Raw genomic sequence first — 18,488 nt, 5'->3', positions numbered from 1 at the left:
TAACAATCCTTACTTTACTGCATTTAGTATGCCTCAAATGCCATACAATATGCCTATGTGGAATAACATGTTTGCACAACCTATGCCTTATCAAATTCAATCAAATGTGTTAAATGATTCTGTGACTAACCCTACACTTCAACCAACCACATCTGAGACCAAGGTTGACCCAAAGTTACCTAAGTCAAAAGATGCAGGAGGAATGAAGTCTAGGAAAAAGACTAACAAGGCTGGACCCAAGGAAACTTGGGTACCAAAATCAACTTGATTGATTTTGTTGTGTGCAGGGACAAAGAAGAAATCTATGGTACTTGGACAGTGGTTGTTCAAGACACATGACAGGAGATTTCACCCTGCTCACAGAATTTAAGGAGAGAGCTGGCCCTAGCATAACCTTTGGAGATGACAGCAAAGGATTCACTATGGGATATGGCTTGATTTCAAAAGAAAATGTCATCATTGATGAAGTTGCATTGGTTGATGGTCTCAAACATAATTTATTGAGCATCAGTCAACTATGTGAGAGAGGGAATACTGTTTCCTTCAATTCTGAAGCCTGTATTGTCACAAGTAAAAAGGACAATAAAGTGGTTCTAACTGGAGTTAGAAAAGGAAATGTGTACTTAGCTGATTTCAACTCTACAGATGCAGAATCCATTACTTGTCTTCTCAGCAAAGCAAGTCCAGTTGAAAGTTGGCTATGGCACAAGAAGCTGTCCCATTTGAATTTCAAGACAATGAATGATCTAGTAAAAAAGGACTTAGTTAGAGGAATGCCTCTAGTGGAATTCACAAGGGATGGACTGTGTGATGCTTGTCAGAAAGGAAAGCAAAAGAAAGTATCATTCAGTAAGAAGCTTGAATCTGCAATTGATGAACCACTGCAACTTCTACACATGGATCTTTTTGGACCAGTCAATGTATTGTCAATTTCAAGGAAAAGATACTGCCTAGTGATTGTAGATGATTTCTCAAAGTTTTCATGGGTTTATTTTCTTGGATCAAAGGATGAAGCTAGTGAAATCATCATCAATCATATCAAGCAAGTCAACAATCATCATGATTTCAAAGTAAGGAATATTAGGAGTGACAATGGAACTGAGTTCAAGAATTCAACCATGAAGATGTTCTGTGGAGTAAATAGGATCATGCATGAGTTCTCAGCTCCAAGAACTCCACAACAAAATGGTGTGGTGGAAAGGAAGAACAGATCACTAATTGAAGCTGCAAGGACAATGCTTGAGGAGTCAAAGCTCCCAACTTATTTTTGGGCTGAGGCTGTTAACTGTGCATGTTACACTCAAAATATTTCTCTAATCAATCAAGCAAAATGCATGACTCCCTATCAATTATTCAAGAGAAGAAAACCAACTTTAAACTTTCTACATATCTTTGGTTGCAAATGTTACATCTTAAGGAATCAATCTGATCACAAAGGAAAGTTTGATGCAAAGGCTGATGAAGGAATATTTGTTGGTTATTCTGCTGGAAAATCATATAGGGTCTACAATCTAAGAACCAACATTGTCATGGAATCTGTACATGTTGTGTTTGATGATAAAAATATTGATGGACTAACAGATGAGGGACATCATGAAGGACTCAAATTTGACAATATTGAGATATATTGTGATGATAGTGAAGATGAGAATGATGAAGAAGGCATCTCAAGAAGAAACCAGAGTCTGCCTTTGGATAATGCACAAAATGCTGCATCCGTTGAAAGTCAAAATTCAGCTTCCGTTGAAAGAAGCAATGCAGCATCCGTTGAAAGACAAAGTGCATCATCCGTTGAAGTTCATAACGAAGCATCCGTTGATCACAGTCTGTCAACGGATAATCACTTCACCTCATCAGTTGATAGAACTCCCAATTCCTTTCAAAGGATCAGCAACTCAGGGTGAGTTTCAACAAATCAACATTCTATCTCACATCATGACAATACTGAGGCAACCTCATCAAGGGCTAATCTACCACCTCAAAGGAAATGGACCAAGAATCACCCTTTTGAACTGATCATTGGTGATGCTACATCTAAAGTACAAACTAGAAGGGCTACTCAAGATGAATGTCTGTATAGTAGCTTTCTATCACAGGAGGAACCTAAGCGAGTGGAAGATGCTCTTTTGGATCCATATTGGATTTTAGCTATGCAAGAGGAGCTAAACCAATTTGAGAGGAACAAAGTGTGGAAGCTGGTACCCAAGCCAAAGAACAAGAGTTCTATTGACATAAAATGGGTATTCAGAAACAAGATAGATGAAAATGGCATTGTCATAAGGAATAAATCCAGATTGGTTGCCAAAGGCTATTCTCAACAAGAGGGAATAGATTTTGATGAAACATTTGCTCCAGTTGCAAGACTTGAAGCCATTAGAATCTTTCTAGCCTATGCAGCTAATGCCAATTTCAAAGTCTATCAGATGGATGTCAAGAGTGCATTTCTAAATAGGGAATTGGAGGAAGAAGTTTATGTAAGCCAACCTCCAGGTTTTGAAGATCCAAATTTTCCAGACCATGTGTATTATCTGTTGAAAGCACTCTATGGACTAAAGCAAGCACCTAGAGCCTGGTATGAGACTTTATCAAAGTTCCTTCTAGATAATCACTTCACAAGAGGTACTGTTGACAAAACTCTCTTCTTTAGAAATGTTAATGGCTCTAAGATACTTGTACAAATTTATGTAGATGATATTATATTTGGATCTACAGATGATAAACTTTGTAAAAAGTTTGCTAAATTAATGCAAAGTAAATATGAAATGAGCATGATGGGAGAGCTAACTTACTTTCTTGGTTTACAAGTTAAACAAGTTAGTGGTGGAATTTTCATTAGTCAAACTAAATATATTTATGATCTTTTAAAGAAGTTTGACTTAATGGATTGTTCACCTGCAAAAACTCCCATGGCCACTGCCACCAAGCTTGAATTAAACAAGGCTGAAAAGTCTGTGGATATTACAAGTTATAGAGGCATGGTTGGCTCACTTTTATATTTAACTGCCAGTAGACCTGATATTATGTTTTCTACATGTCTCTGTGCTAGATTTCAAGCTGACCCTAAAGAATCTCACTTAGTGGCTATTAAAAGAATTTTCAGATATCTCAAGGGGACTCCAAATCTAGGAATTTGGTACCCTAGAGAGTCTGGTTTTGATCTAATTGGCTACTCAGATGCAGATTATGCAGGTTGCAAAATAGACAGGAAAAGCACAACAGGCACCTGTCAATTTCTAGGAAACAAGCTTGTATCATGGTTCAGCAAGAAGCAGAATTCTGTTTCCACATCAACAGCTGAAGCTGAATACATTGCAGCTGGTAGTTGCTGTGCACAAATACTGTGGATGAGGAACCAGTTATTTGACTATGGTATAACTGTTGACAAAATTCCAATATTTTGTGACAACACAAGTACCATTGCCATTACTGAAAATCCAGTGCAACACTCAAGAACCAAACACATTGATATCAAGTATCACTTCATTAGGGAACATGTGATGAAAGGTACAGTGGAACTTCATTTTGTTCCAAGTGAAAAGCAGATTGCAGACATATTTACCAAGCCACTTGATGAATCAACATTCACAAGATTAGTAAGTGAGTTAGGTATGCTTAACTATTCATAATCTATGTCATCTATGTAATCTGTCTCATAGCCTGAAATGAATTTGCTGCAAGAACAAAGTTGGCTTTAATCAAGACTTATCCTATCAACGGATATTCCCTACCGTTGAAAGCCAAAATTGTTCTATCAACGGATATTCATTATCCGTTGAAAGACAAATACATTTCTGGTAATTTTATCCTTCAACGGATAAAATAGGGTTGTTCATCAACGGATAACTATTTACCTTATCCGTTGATGTGTCACGACAATGAGTCACAGCCGTTGATTCTTTTACTCAACCGTTGATACAGATATACAGTGTTGTATGTATTTGTATTTACGGTAGTTTTCAGAATTTCTACAGTTTCATTTATTCATGAACGACTTTCACTTACTTAAAAGTATCATTTAATTATTTTACTTGTGTTTTAATTCAAGAAAGTATAAAAGCCCAATTGAATTCTTATTTTCACTTTACGCTTTCTTGCAATTATCATTCTCTTCTTGCAATTATCATTCTCTTTCTCTCTCAATTCTCAAGTTCTTCTCTGCAACCTCTACTCACAACAATGGCACCAGTAGTCAAAATTATGTCTCAAATAGGATTTGTTTATGAAAAGAATAATTTCATAGTCTTGGTTGAAAAGAAGGAAGCCCATTCTGATTATCACAAGATGATGGACTTCATCAAGAACTGCAAACTGAGCTATGCAATGCTGGAAGCCCCAACCATCTACTGTGAAGTGATTGAGGAGATTTGGACAACTGCAGAGTTCAACTCCACATATATGACTATTGCCTTCTCTCTCAAAGGTAAGGACTATTGCATTAATTGTGATGATTTACAATCTTGCTTTAAGTTGCCTGAGAATAATGCCATGACACCACACACTGATAAAGATGTCTCTGCTATGCTAGATTCCATAGGCTATGCTTTTGATTCTGCTAGTTTAGGTAGTATTAGAAGGAAAGGCCTTAGGAAAGAATGGAGTTTTCTTGGAGATGCCTTTATTAAGGTTTTCTCTGGGAAGATTAGCAATTTTGATGCTATCACTTCATATCTTGTTAATATGCTCTATATGCTAGTTTCTGATAGGTACTTTAATTTTAGCAACTGTGTTATGCTAGAATTAGGTTCCAGATTAGGTAACAAAGCTAATAGACCACATAACATCTACTTTTCTAGATTCTTTATGTTATTGGCTAACCATGTTGCTGAAGGTTTGGTTATATCCAATGAGAATAATAAACTCAAATGCTGGGCACAAGAGAAAAGGGTCCTTGCAGACCTTTTGAGAATGAACCTCAACAGCCAGGTGCCATTGGTATACTTGCCAATCATGAATGCACCACAGGTTAGTGAGGTAAATGTTTCTATAACTCCTACTATTTCCAACCCCAATGTTTCTTTGCCTTCTAGCGTGGCTATGGAACCTGTGTCATTGTCCAAACAGACTCCTACCAAAGCCACCAAATCTAAAATCTCCAAAGTCAAGTCAAAGAAACCTACCTCTGTTGATTCTCAAAAGACAACAGTTGTAACAACTTCCATAAACCCTGAAGGGAGTGAACAGGGTGTGAGTGGTGAGGGGAGGGGTGAACATCAAAAAGCCCCCCAGGATAAGGTGGGAGAGGTGAGTGGTACCCAATCCAGCCAAGCCACAGTCTCTCAAAAGACTGTAGTGGTTCAAAAGGAGTCCAGCACATCCCTAGTTGCATCCTCCCAAAAGGATGTAACTATTGAAAATAGTCCCCAACCAGGGACACAGAACAAAAGAGGGAGGGACACTGAAACTACACATTCACGAATTCAAGCCTTTTCAAGGAAGAAGAAGGCCAAAACCCTAGTTTCCACACAAGGGACACACACAACACAGATACACCCACCAGTATCTGTGCCTTCTCAAATTCAGCTTGATGTGATTCCAGCAAATGTGGAATCACAACCCCATTCTCTCAATATAGAAACACATCATTCCTCAAACTCTCCAACACCCTCTCTGGATGTGGATATGATATTCACATCAATTCCTGATTCTCCCTCATTAAAACTCATGGAGGAGCCCCACTCAAAACCTAGTGATCATCGTCTTTTAGATGATTTGTTGGATCATCAGCCAATTCTTTCAGATGTAGTTGCAGAATCTGTGTCACCACACTTAAAATCAATCTACACAGATTCAACAATTATATCACTTTCTATCTCTACATCATTTCCTTCTTCAATGGATATCTCTCATCCGTTGACAAGTGGTTGTTCTTCAACGGATAAGCTTAACAGCAGTTATCCGTTGATACCATCAGTTTCTACTTCAACGGATACTCCCTATCCGTTGATGGCCTCTACACACTTAACAGAAACAACTCCAACTGTAGAGGACATGGCAACTGTACAATCACTTTTAGGCTTGAGGGAAGGGAGTGATTTTTTTGAGTGAGAGGCTGGGTTGCTCCCAGGCAAAAGGAGAGGTTGAGCGTCACCAAATGCATGCTATTTCTTCCAGCATGGCAAAAGTAAGTGAGAGGAGTGCCACCTTAGAAGGTGAAGGTGAGGGTGTGAGGGTGTGTGTGAGCCAGGGGGAGCCCCTGATGCAAGAAAAGAGAGAAATTGAGAGAAAGGCAGGTACAGAAGCTATAAGGGTGGATCCAGCCATTGCTAGTGAGTTAATGAAAGTGGATGATGCAGATAAGGAAAGACAATTTCAGCAACACTACAAAGTTGTCATTGATAACATTTCCTTGGATGCTGACACTTTTACTCACCCTGTTTCAGCCTATCAATTATTGGCTGCACAGGGCAATGTGGAGGCAGAATAGACACTACACATTGTACACACTTCAGAATCTCTTCTCAGAGACAAAGCTGCTGTCAACAGGCTGCCTTCTCAAGCTGGTGAGCCATCTGAAGAATTTGGAGTAAATTCTAATGATGGTGACTCTAATTCCTTGAATGAGAGCATGAACTTAGGGGGAGTAGCAGACCCAAGTTCTGTTCCTAATCTTCCTGCATGGGCATGGGCAAAACCATCAACACCAGGAGAGTTTTGTGTCACTTTGGTCAAACAAGTCATGACAATTTAGCAGGCCATTCAGGAGACTCAGGATGCTGGTACCAAGGCAATTCTTCAAGCTCATCTGGAATCTCTGCATCTCTTGCAGTTGCAGCATTACCAGCAAAATCTAAGTATGGATGAGCTCAAGCTGGACATTGCTGATCTGAAATCCTACAATGCTGAGAAATTGGATTCAATTATACCCTATGGTACTATGCAAGATTTGTTGGGGAGACTAAGGAAGGCCTCTGATGCTGACAAGAGGTTGGCCAGATTGGAAGATAGGGTTCAAATCATTGAAGACTCTATGGTCACCATTCTTCAGAATCAACAAACTCAAACAAATCTACTCATGCAGCTGGCACAAGCACAAGGCTTGACCCCTACCCTTGATGATAACAAAAAGGGGGAGAATAAAGGGGAAGGGGAAGGAGAGCCATCTACAACAGTTCAGATTTCTCAAGTGCTAGTTCCTGTCATCACAACTTCTCCACCAATTCAAGTCAAAGGAAAGCTAGATGGAATTGATCTAATCCAGATAGCAGCAGCTGAATTGCAAGTCAAAGAGCAAAGGAAGAAGATTGATGAAAAAATGCAACTAATATTTGGTTCTACAACTTCTCAATCACAATCTGTGAAGCATAACACAAAAGTGGAATCAATTATTATGGAACTCAAGCCAGTAGGGAGGCATAAGGATGGAGAAACTTCTTCCAAAGATCTGCAACCTATGGTTCTCAAGCCCAACAACAGATCCAATAAGGACTCTACAAAGAATCCTCTAAAAGAGGTGGATTTTCCTCTTCCAAAAGCTGATGAGGACAAGCTTTTAGGTAGAAGTATTGCATATCTCAAAGAGACCATGGATGAGGCTGTAAGGAGAAACATGGCTATTATCTTCAGAGAGGGAAAGAGCATATGTGTGATGCAAGGACATCCCAAATTCTCAATAGCCAAGAGGGAAGAAACCAAAAGGTTGAAGGAAGAAGCCAAACAGCTAAAGGCTGACAAAAGAGCACAAGCAAAGCTTGAAAAATAGCTAGAGTCAAGTCAGGCTGAAGAACAGAAAGAAATTGAAGACAAAGGTGAAGATGAAGCTATGGGGGACATGGTTGGTACTGAGATGGAGGAAAGAAGTAAGGAAGAATGGCAGAAAGGGAAAAGAAAGAAGGTCAATGCAAAGAGAAAGAAGGTAGATAAGACTGAAGAAACCCAATCAATATCCAAACCACTACCCTCTATTCCTGAACCCATTGTACCTGATCCCTTCATGAACATTCATGGTGAAACAATCATTCCCAAGGAGGAACCAATTGATTGGGACACCATCAAATTGCCCACCTTCCTAACCTCTTCTCCACCATCAAAGAAGCAGAAAAGAAGAATCAAATCAACACCCTCTAAAGCCTCAATCAAATTCACACAGAAACCTAAGCCTAAACCTCAAACCTCTAAAGATGATTATGTTCACATCTGTGACATAAAAGAATTTTCAGGCATTGAACTCTATCTGGATGAGCTGGAGGATGTAAGGGGAATAGCTACCTACAGACAGCTACCAGAAAGACTAGTGTTCAAATACAAAGGAGCTGGGGAAAAAACATGGCCTCTTCACATAATTCTGAATGAAGGCTACTCTACCTTGATTAGAGTCTACTCAGCCATACATAAGGATTCTGGCTTTACCAGAACTGCCAGGACTGAGATTCTCAACAAGATTGCCATCATAAGGAAAACTTGGAGGGAGCCCAATGCCTTGCCTAGAACTTTACTCATTCAAGAGAGAGGTATTACAATTCACAAATCACCTCATTGGTTGATGGAGTTCAGAGATAACAAAGGAGTCAGAAGATTTTTCAGAATTGAAGATCAGCTAAAGATTGCCAGTAATGAAACTCTCAAGGATATGTAATCTAAGTTAGATATCAATGAAGAAGATGAAGCTGAATTCTACAGACAACTTCAACTTCAAATAGAGGAGAATGACAGGAGGCTAGGAAAGAAAACCAGGGATCAAAGGAAAAGAAAGTAATTTGCTCAGGCTAAAGGAGCACCCTTGGAAACAATGTATTTCTTCAATTTCATCTCAGCATATACACTTTTGCAGCACTTTTGAATTTCTGCTTTGTTACAGTTTATATATTTGTTAAGTGTTTTGTTATCATCAAGCTAAACCCAAATTTATGCCTACAGTTCTAGTAGACATAAATAGGGGGAGATTGTTAGGAATATGTGTATTAGTTTGATGATAAGTTCAGCAAAACACTTAAGTAGAAATCTAGTGTTTGTAGCCTCAATGGATAAGACCATCTTGTCTATCCGTTGAAGGAGTAGCCTTACTTAGCAATAAGTTTGGTATTGTAGCACATCTCACTTTCTGATTTCAAGCTGTAATTCTTAGATGTTGTTAGGAGATAATCAGTCATGTTGACTGCTAATGGATGTACAAATAGGAGGGCTAATTGTAAATATTTCATGCCTTGTAATTTTGTATAAGTGAAGAAGTGTCAACGGATGTTGAAGACCTTCAACGGATAAGAAACTAAGCTTCAACGGATGTCTCTAATGCTTCAACGGATAATATCCATCAACGGATAAGTGCTTCAATGGATAAAGCTTCAACTGCTAGAGCATCAACGGATAAAGCCATCAACGGATGAAAGCTTCAACGGATGCACTGCTAGAGCATCAACGGATAAAGTCATCAACGGATGAAAGCTTCAACGAATGCTCAGTCTCATAGCAGTTGATAGTGACAGTTAACAAAGCTGACAGAGGCACATGGATTGACAAAGATGTGGTAGTGTAAGTCATATGTCATAGACCTATTTGTATATTCGAGGATTCAACTCAACTCAAATAAGAATATAATAAGTAAATAGTGGATCGACCGTCAGAGAGATCTCGTAAAGTAATATCTGTCAAAGGATTCAGAAACAAGGTTCATCTACAGACTTGAGGAGGTAATTCACTGGAAGAAGTTCAAGAAGTTGATCATGCCTCAGTGATATAAATCAAGATCGTGGATTTAATCAAGTGACAGAGATCTCGTCAGAGTATCATTAATTACAAGGATTTAATCTGAAGAAAATCAAAGTGTCAAAGTCAAGACATGAAGAAACGTCACGGAAGTTAGTCACTCATGAACCAGACAGTACATCGAGTGTCAACATTGAAGTGGTGGAATTGATTCATAATTTCAATGATTTTCAGAAGATATTCAGAAGATTGGTTGCTGCTCAGGATTAGTATTAATTCTCTATTAATTATTTAAGTCATATAATTTAATTAAGAAAATAAATTAAATCTGCAAAGATTAATTTATTGATTAATTAAATTAATTGATTAATTAATTCTGAATTAATATCTAGAATTTTCAGAATTTTTAATTGGTTAAAATCTGTTTTAATTCCAAAAAGACAACTGATTGTATTAGTATGACAATCGGTATGAAAATCAATAGTCATACCGAAAGTCATGCTAACTCAGTTGATTGTCTTGCCAGAATTATTATTAGATTAAAATCACTTATTAATTCAGCAAAAACAATCTGCTTGAACTACTATGACAATCGGTATGACAATTGATTGTCTTACCGAAAGTCTTGCTAGTTCATTCTGATTGTCTTGCTAGTTCTAAGGATAGTCCTACTGATTGTCTTGCTGAGCTCAGGATTGTCTTGCCAGTTCAATTCTATTCTGTTGATTAAAAAGAAGCAGACAAGCAGCAGTTCTATTATCCATCCAACAAATCAAACAGAACACAAACTAAAGAACAAAAGAAAAAGGAGCAGAAAAATATTTCATCTCATCTGCAACTTCAAGATCAATTTCTAGATTGTAAAGTTAAATCCAATCAACTAGAAATACTTATCTTGTTCTTGTGTATCAATCTAGCGGATTAAAATCCCTAGAACTTAATCTCAAATCGCATTTAGCATTTGATCTTTTAATTACAAAAATAGAAAAAGTTCATGTCGAATTTATTCTAGATTTGTAATAATTGATTTGAGATTAATCCCTTGTAACCGATACCGTAGTTGTAACACCTTTCAAGTTTAATAAAAGTTTTATTTAACTTGAATTTTGTTTCACAATTTTATTCCGCATTTTATTCGATTAAACGGTATTGTTTGCATTCAACCCCCCCTTCTACAAACAAATTGGGACCCAATAATTGGTATCAGAGCCTTCTGATTAACGAACAAATCAAGATCCTAGACTTTTGTGATTTTTCAACTCCTTGAATTTTTATTTATTCAAAAATTCATAATGACTTCACATAAAGTTAGAACCGTTAAAATTCCACAATTTGATAAAGAGAATTATATCATGTGGAAGAAGAAGATGCTATTATTTTTACAAGTTGCAAATCCCAAATATTCAAACTTGTTAAAGAAGGGTATAAAAACTCCGATGGTTATTGAACCGGAGGTAATAATAGATGGTGTGGTGACTACTGAAGCTAGAACCTATCCAAAAGAGCCTGAAGATTTTACTCCTGCTGAGAAGGAAGAAGCCTCCTTGGATGCCAGCCTTCAATTAATATTAATTGATTCCCTTGATCCCTTGATGAACAGACATGTGATGAACTGTAAAAATTCCAAACACATGTGGGAAACTATTGAGGTGATTAATGAAGGCACAGAGGAAGTTAGGGAGAACAAGTTGGAAATCCTAACCTCTGAATATGAACATTTCAAATCAAATCCAGGAGAAGGAATTACTGAAGTATTTGAGAGGTACAATGCGTTGATCAACAACCTGAACATCAATGGAAAGTATTATTCAATCAGGGAGGTCAACAAAAAGTTTCTTTTAACACTGCCAGCTCATCTTGAACATAGAATCACTGCCATTAGAGAAGCTAGAGATCTGAGTGAGATTTCTTTGGACAGGCTCTACGGAGTGTTAAAAACCTATGAGTTGGAGCAGATTCAACAGAAGGAAGTCTACAGGAAGGATAGAATGGTCAGCACATCTACTGCACTTGTAGCTGAAGGTCAACAACAACAACAATCTCAACAGTTAGAAAGAATGGTACAGTTTTCCAAGGGTGAGGAAAATGAGTTAGTAGCAGAATATGATCCTCCTACTACAAATCAATCAAGTGATGATTTTTATTCCTTGGAAGAGCTGGAGCAATTGGAAGATGAATCAATGGCCCAAATTATCAAGAGATTCTCCCATGTCAGATTCAGGAGGAATCCCAAGCTTAAGTACAAGTCCAACTACAACAAATTCCAGAAAGGTGGATCTTCATCCTCTAACACCAGCAGTGGTGGGTACAAAACAGGGATGGTTGATCGAAGCACCATTAGATGCTATAACTGCAATGAGTTGGGACACTTTGCCACAGAATGTAGGAAGCCAAAGCAAGTAAGAAAGAACTCTGAAAGGGCTTATCTGGCAAAGGGAAGAAGCTGGGATGATACTGACAGTGAAGATGAAGATGAAGGAAATCTTGCTCTTATGGCTATTGATGGAAAAGCTTCATCGTCAAGAATAGAGGTAAAACTTTCTGATGCTGAAATGGTTTATCATCTAAGAGGTAACTTAGATTGTGCACGTCGTGATAATGAACTGTTAAGTTTACAGATCACAGACCTTGAGAAAGAGGTCAATGAATTAAGACTTGTGCACATTAATCAAGACAAATTAAAAGAACAGGTATCTTTTCTAGAGAATAGAGTTGACTGTTATAGAAAACTCGAAACTATTCTCAAAGACAAGATCACCGGTCTTGAGACTAAGGTTAGAGCCTACTTCAATTCTTGTTCGAAGGCTAAAGAGTTCTACAGTAAGCAAGCTGTTAATCAAACATCTGGAATAGGTTATGATTACAATGCTGCTATTGGAGAATTAGGCATAAACTCCCCTCCTCATGTCTGTGCTAAAGGGAGAGAAGTACCACATGTGCTTAAGGGTGTTGATGAACCCCTCTATAAAGCATCAATTGCTGAACCATTTGATGCGACCTCTTCTGTTATTCATGAAGAAATACGTGCTGAAGATCATGCTAATGAGAAGATTGTTTCCAAGTCAAGTGTGTCGAAAGTTCCAGTCAAAGTTGTGAAAGCAACTGAGACTAACTCAGACACACATGAGTTGGATAACAAAAATGCCATGTCTACCATGCATAAATTGCCTGCTGTTAATCACTCTCATAAAGCATGTGGTGTTTCTAATTGTATGTCTTGTGCTTTTAATATGATGTATGCTTATTTTAATGGTAAGCATGTGTCTAATGATAAGACTACTCCTCGTCAGCATGTGAATAACAAGAAGCATGATAGGTCTAAGACTGCCAGTCCTTCTAAGGCTAGAAAGGAGACATTTGTGCCTAAGCTTAAACAGAAATTTGTTAAGGCTGTTTACAAGGTCAAATGTTCAGTCATTGAGAAAGTTGAGGCAATTAAAATAAAAAATGTTGTTTTACCTGACAAAGGACAGTTCTACAAGTATGCCGGGCCCAACCAAGTTTGGGTTCCGAAGAAGGTCTAATCCATTTGTAGTGCAGGGCATTAAACAGGTGTAACCGGTAGTGTGGATTCTTGACAGTGGATCATCAAGAGATATGACCGGAGATAGAGCCCTGCTATCAAATGTGGATTGAGAAAGCTGGCCCCCTGATTACCTTTGGAGATAACAACAAAGGTTTATCTGAGGGATATGGCTGTTTGCAAGCTGGGAATGTTATCATTGTAATTTTGTATATTGTGCTAGGTTATTATCAGGAAGCAGTATCTAACATATAGCACCAGTGACGAGACTTGAGAATATTACGACATATCAGGCACCTGCTGCACATTACACTTGGAATTGTACTCTAGTAAGATGTGTACAAGTGTACTCCTGATTGGTGAGTTAAAAGAAGAAGTCAGTGCACCACAGTTCATGGACTTTGCAGCTGCAGATCTATTGGACTATGCAATCTCTTCTTCACAATCTCACTTCAGGTTGGTATGAACTAGTATACTGCTCAAGCAATCGTCAAGGACATGGTATGGCACTCTAACCGCAGTTACAGTTTTATATGAATAAGTAGAGTCGTCATATTTATAACTATCTTATCACTAGGCACAATCATATTGTTTTATATGTGCAGTGGTATATTGCTTATGCAACATAACAATTAGTATCTAAAGTACTTGACAAGTATCGGTCAATGATATCTTGTTAACATTATGTTGCAGATATTTGTAAGCTTTTGACATGAATGAGAATTACTTAGACTTTACTCTAAGTGATCAATGTTTTATCCAAAAACTCATTCATATTGAAGAACAAAATTAAACTTCTTTCTACATTAGTGGTTTCTTATTTCATGTAAAATCTTTTGAAATCACTAGTGTAAATCATTTTCTCTCTATTACCATATGTTCTGTGTTACAGGTTCAGTCTCCAATGACTTTCTTTCATTGACAGTCATGAGGTTAAAAACCCACAACATCTATCCCAGACTGTAAAGACAAACACAAAAACAGAACCAACCAACACTCTCTTACCACTAAAAGTAGTATGAATGAGCGTGAGGGAGATAGTGCCTAGTGCACCACATAAGGAAGGTTCTGTAGTCAACCCAGTAGCTCTGTCTCCTACATAGATGAGTAGTATTTAAACCGAGACAACTGCTAGCCCCCATACATCTTCTCAAAAAGATGTAATGGCTGAAAAGGCACAAAAACAGTTACTAGATTCATTCTCTCAACAGGGTGCGTCTATTGAAATTTTGCCTGTCGGCCAAGGTATCCGATGTAGTGTCACCACTTCAAACATAATCAATTCTTGATGCACAAGGAGAGGTTACACACACAAAGGATGAGTTGACGGAAACAAGAGTTTCGACCATTTTAAGGTCAGATTCGATTGTTCAAGGTTCGTTAGTGGACCAATTGCCTTTACAGGTGTTAGGAGAGGATACTGATCCAAAAGCCATATGTCAGTGGTCAGTGTCTACCTCCCCAGGCTTAAATCCCCTAGATGCATCTGCGGATAGTGGATCTGACATAGGCGCAGATCGGCAACTTGTTGACAATGATTCAGATATTACCTGATAAGTCACAAGGAAATGTCTTCACAGGCATTAGAAGGGAACTGTGATCTTTATGCTAAATTCTTTGGATCATTGTTTACCTTCCCAGAATTCAAATCTGGAACCCTAAAAGGGAAACTAGCAACTTGTAAATTATGACTCAGATTCATCTGACGAGTTTAACAAGGATGGGGATTTGTGAACTCCCATTGCACCACCTGTGACCTCCTTAAGGATGGCTAAGGTGATTTTACTTGCAGGTACAGCTGGAATATGGAGCTATGAGAGGAGTGATACACTTGTGAGAAAGAGTGTAAACACGAGTGGAGAGAAGAGTGAAACACATGTGAGGTACACTAAACAGAATCACACACTCACAGTGAGGAAGAAAGAAAACTACTTGTTATTTCTTTTCCAACCAAGTGAAATATGAGAACTTCTTCAGATGACGGCATACATTCCTTCACTAAGGGGGAGATAAAAGCTTAAGTAATAGTTTGGAGGATTCCTCAACTAAGGGGGAGAAATAGCAGGGAGTAAGAAAAAGATCCTACATGTACACTACACTACACCATTGTTGTTTGTAACTACGGATCCTATTGTACGGGAGAGGTGGTAAACACAAGGTGATTTTCTAGTAAGGGGAGTACCATTGGTTTTTATCTGCGGATCCTATTGTACGGGAGAGGTGGTAAAACGAAGGTGATCTTCTTTAATCAGTTGATTCTCATAGGGGGAGAAGCAAGATATATGGGCTTCTCAACAGGAAATGTGGTTGTACAAATGAAGATGGAACTACTTGAAGATATGTTCAGTCTAGAGGAACATCTACTTGGAATCTGGAAAATGTTAAATCTCATCCAGAACTTTTCTGCTATTTACTTTGCATGTATGTTTATATCTTTTTCTTATTTGTTAGTTGAGTTATCCTCTAGGTATTTGTGTGTTATTGTCTAACAAACAAATAGGGGGAGATTGTAAGTCATATGTCATAGACCTATTTGTATATTCGAGGATTCAACTCAACTCAAATAAGAATATAATAAGTAAATAGTGGATCGACCGTCAGAGAGATCTCGCAAAGTAATATCTGTCAAAGGATTCAGAAACAAGGTTCATCTACAGACTTGAGGAGGTAATTCACTGGAAGAAGTTCAAGAAGTTGATCATGCCTCAGTGATATAAATCAAGATCGTGGATTTAATCAAGTGACAGAGATCTCGTCAGAGTATCATTAATTACAAGGATTTAATCTGAAGAAAATCAAAGTGTCAAAGTCAAGACATGAAGAAACGTCACGGAAGTTAGTCACTCATGAACCAGACAGTACATCGAGTGTCAACATTGAAGTGGTGGAATTGATTCATAATTTCAATGATTTTCAGAAGATATTCAGAAGATTGGTTGCTGCTCAGGATTAGTATTAATTCTCTATTAATTAATTAAGTCATATAATTTAATTAAGAAAATAAATTAAATCTGCAAAGATTAATTTATTGATTAATTAAATTAATTGATTAATTAATTCTGAATTAATATCTAGAATTTTCAGAATTTTTAATTGGTTAAAATCTGTTTTAATTCCAAAAAGACAACTGATTGTATTAGTATGACAATCGGTATGACAATCAATAGTCATACCGAAAGTCATGCTAACTCAGTTGATTGTCTTGCCATAATTATTATTAGATTAAAATCACTTATTAATTCAGCAAAAACAATCTGCTTGAACTACTATGACAATCGGTATGACAATTGATTGTCATACCGAAAGTCTTGCTAGTTCATTCTGATTGTCTTGCTAGTTCAAAGGATAGTCCTACTGATTGTCTTGCTGAGCTCAGGATTGTCTTGCCAGTTCAATTCTATTCTGTTGATTAAAAAGAAGCAGACAAGCAGCAGTTCTATTATCCATCCAACAAATCAAACAGAACACAAACTAAAGAACAAAAGAAAAAGGAGCAGAAAAATATTTCATCTCATCTGCAACTTCAAGATCAATTTCTAGATTGTAAAGTTAAATCCAATCAACTAGAAATACTTATCTTGTTCTTGTGTATCAATCTAGCGGATTAAAATCCCTAGAACTTAATCTCAAATCGCATTTAGCATTTGATCTTTTAATTACAAAAATAGAAAAAGTTCATGTCGAATTTATTCTAGATTTGTAATAATTGATTTGAGATTAATCCCTTGTAACCGATACCGTAGTTGTAACACCTTTCAAGTTTAATAAAAGTTTTATTTAACTTGAATTTTGTTTCATAATTTTATTCCGCATTTTATTCGATTAAACGGTATTGTTTGCATTCAACCCCCCCTTCTACAAACAAATTGGGACCCAACAGGTAGCATATTTCAGGAATAGCAGAAAAAGCAGCCGTTTTTAGTCTGGTTCATAATGGAAAGTCAACAGATAATTCCATATTACACTGGATAAAAATAGAACAGAAATAAGTGGAGAACTATTGTCTTATTGTACTTTATCTTTGTCTTCACTTGTAAACTTGGTGTTATATAAACCAAGTAGTAGCTAGTAATTAGGTGTGAATTTTCCCTGAGCTGTTTAGAAATATCAAGAGAGAAAATCATCTAGTTTGTACTAGGAAGCAGCTGTGATTTAATTTTGAATCACAGATTTTCTGAAAACACATCTCTGGTGGAACAACAAATCCACCAGAAAAGTTTTTAAGTTCTTTGTGTTCATTACATTTGTGTTTAAATATATATCTGTCTGCATCAGCTCCAAGCAATTCACACACATTTGATCACTCAAACACTTAGTCTTACAAATTGCTCAAAACTTGAAAAAGTTTTGAGATTTACATTCAACCCCCCCTTCTGTAAATCTCATTGTTAGTCCACTGGGAATAACAATAATTATTCAATCATTTAAACGGGTGATAACGTTTATAAGGTTAACAAAACATCATTTAGTAATAAATCTAAAAAACTGGGTATCAATTGAGTTAGTTTTTAAATATTAGTTATACACATAATGACACAATTAATGATATGGTGTAGTGGTTGAAGATAACACGTTAAAAATCTCGATCCGAAATCCGATGGATCGGGTTCGAGTATTAATTTTCGGGTATTTTTCAGGTTCGGGTCGGGTTCGGGTATGGATAAAATTTTCGGGTTTGGATATGGATTCTGTAATACACTACCCGATCCGACCCGATTGCAGAGAATATAGACATATGCAACTATTCTCCTACGATATTCTTCATTAATTATGATCATCATAGTGTTTCCAAGCTCAGAAAGATGTATGCCTCAATAAATTATTTTAATTTTATGCTGAATAGCACTGCATTATTCACATTGTCGAGCATCATAGGTTAAAAGATCCAAGCTTCCCAGTCCTTGGTTTTAGAAAAACTAAGGAACCAATCAAAATTTGTACACTTGCTGAGATCAAAACGTTAGGGGAAAAATTCACTGCTAAGGAGGTTATTTGCAAGGTGACAATTAAACTGGTGGAGGAGACTACTAATTGGAAGAGATACATTTGTGTCCTGCTACTCTGAAGCATCTGCAGCCGGTGACATCTTTTACTGTGGAAATTGTAAGAGATATGTGCCAAAACCACTGAAAATGTATATAAATCTGCTGCACTTTTCTATGGATGCTTTCCCATGAAAAAATCAGTGTCACAGTAGACCAAATTGTGTATAAGTCTAGAGTTTCAACCATTGCTCAAGATGAGACGGGTGGACTTGAGATTGTTTTGAATGACACGGAAGTTCGTCTGCCGCTCCAAAAAACTGTGGAAGATGTTGAATAAGAGG

The sequence above is a fragment of the Apium graveolens genome, chromosome 2 (genome assembly GCF_009905375.1).
Source record: "Apium graveolens cultivar Ventura chromosome 2, ASM990537v1, whole genome shotgun sequence".
Classification (NCBI taxonomy): Eukaryota; Viridiplantae; Streptophyta; class Magnoliopsida; order Apiales; family Apiaceae; genus Apium; species Apium graveolens.
This window is presented reverse-complemented; position numbering follows the sequence as displayed.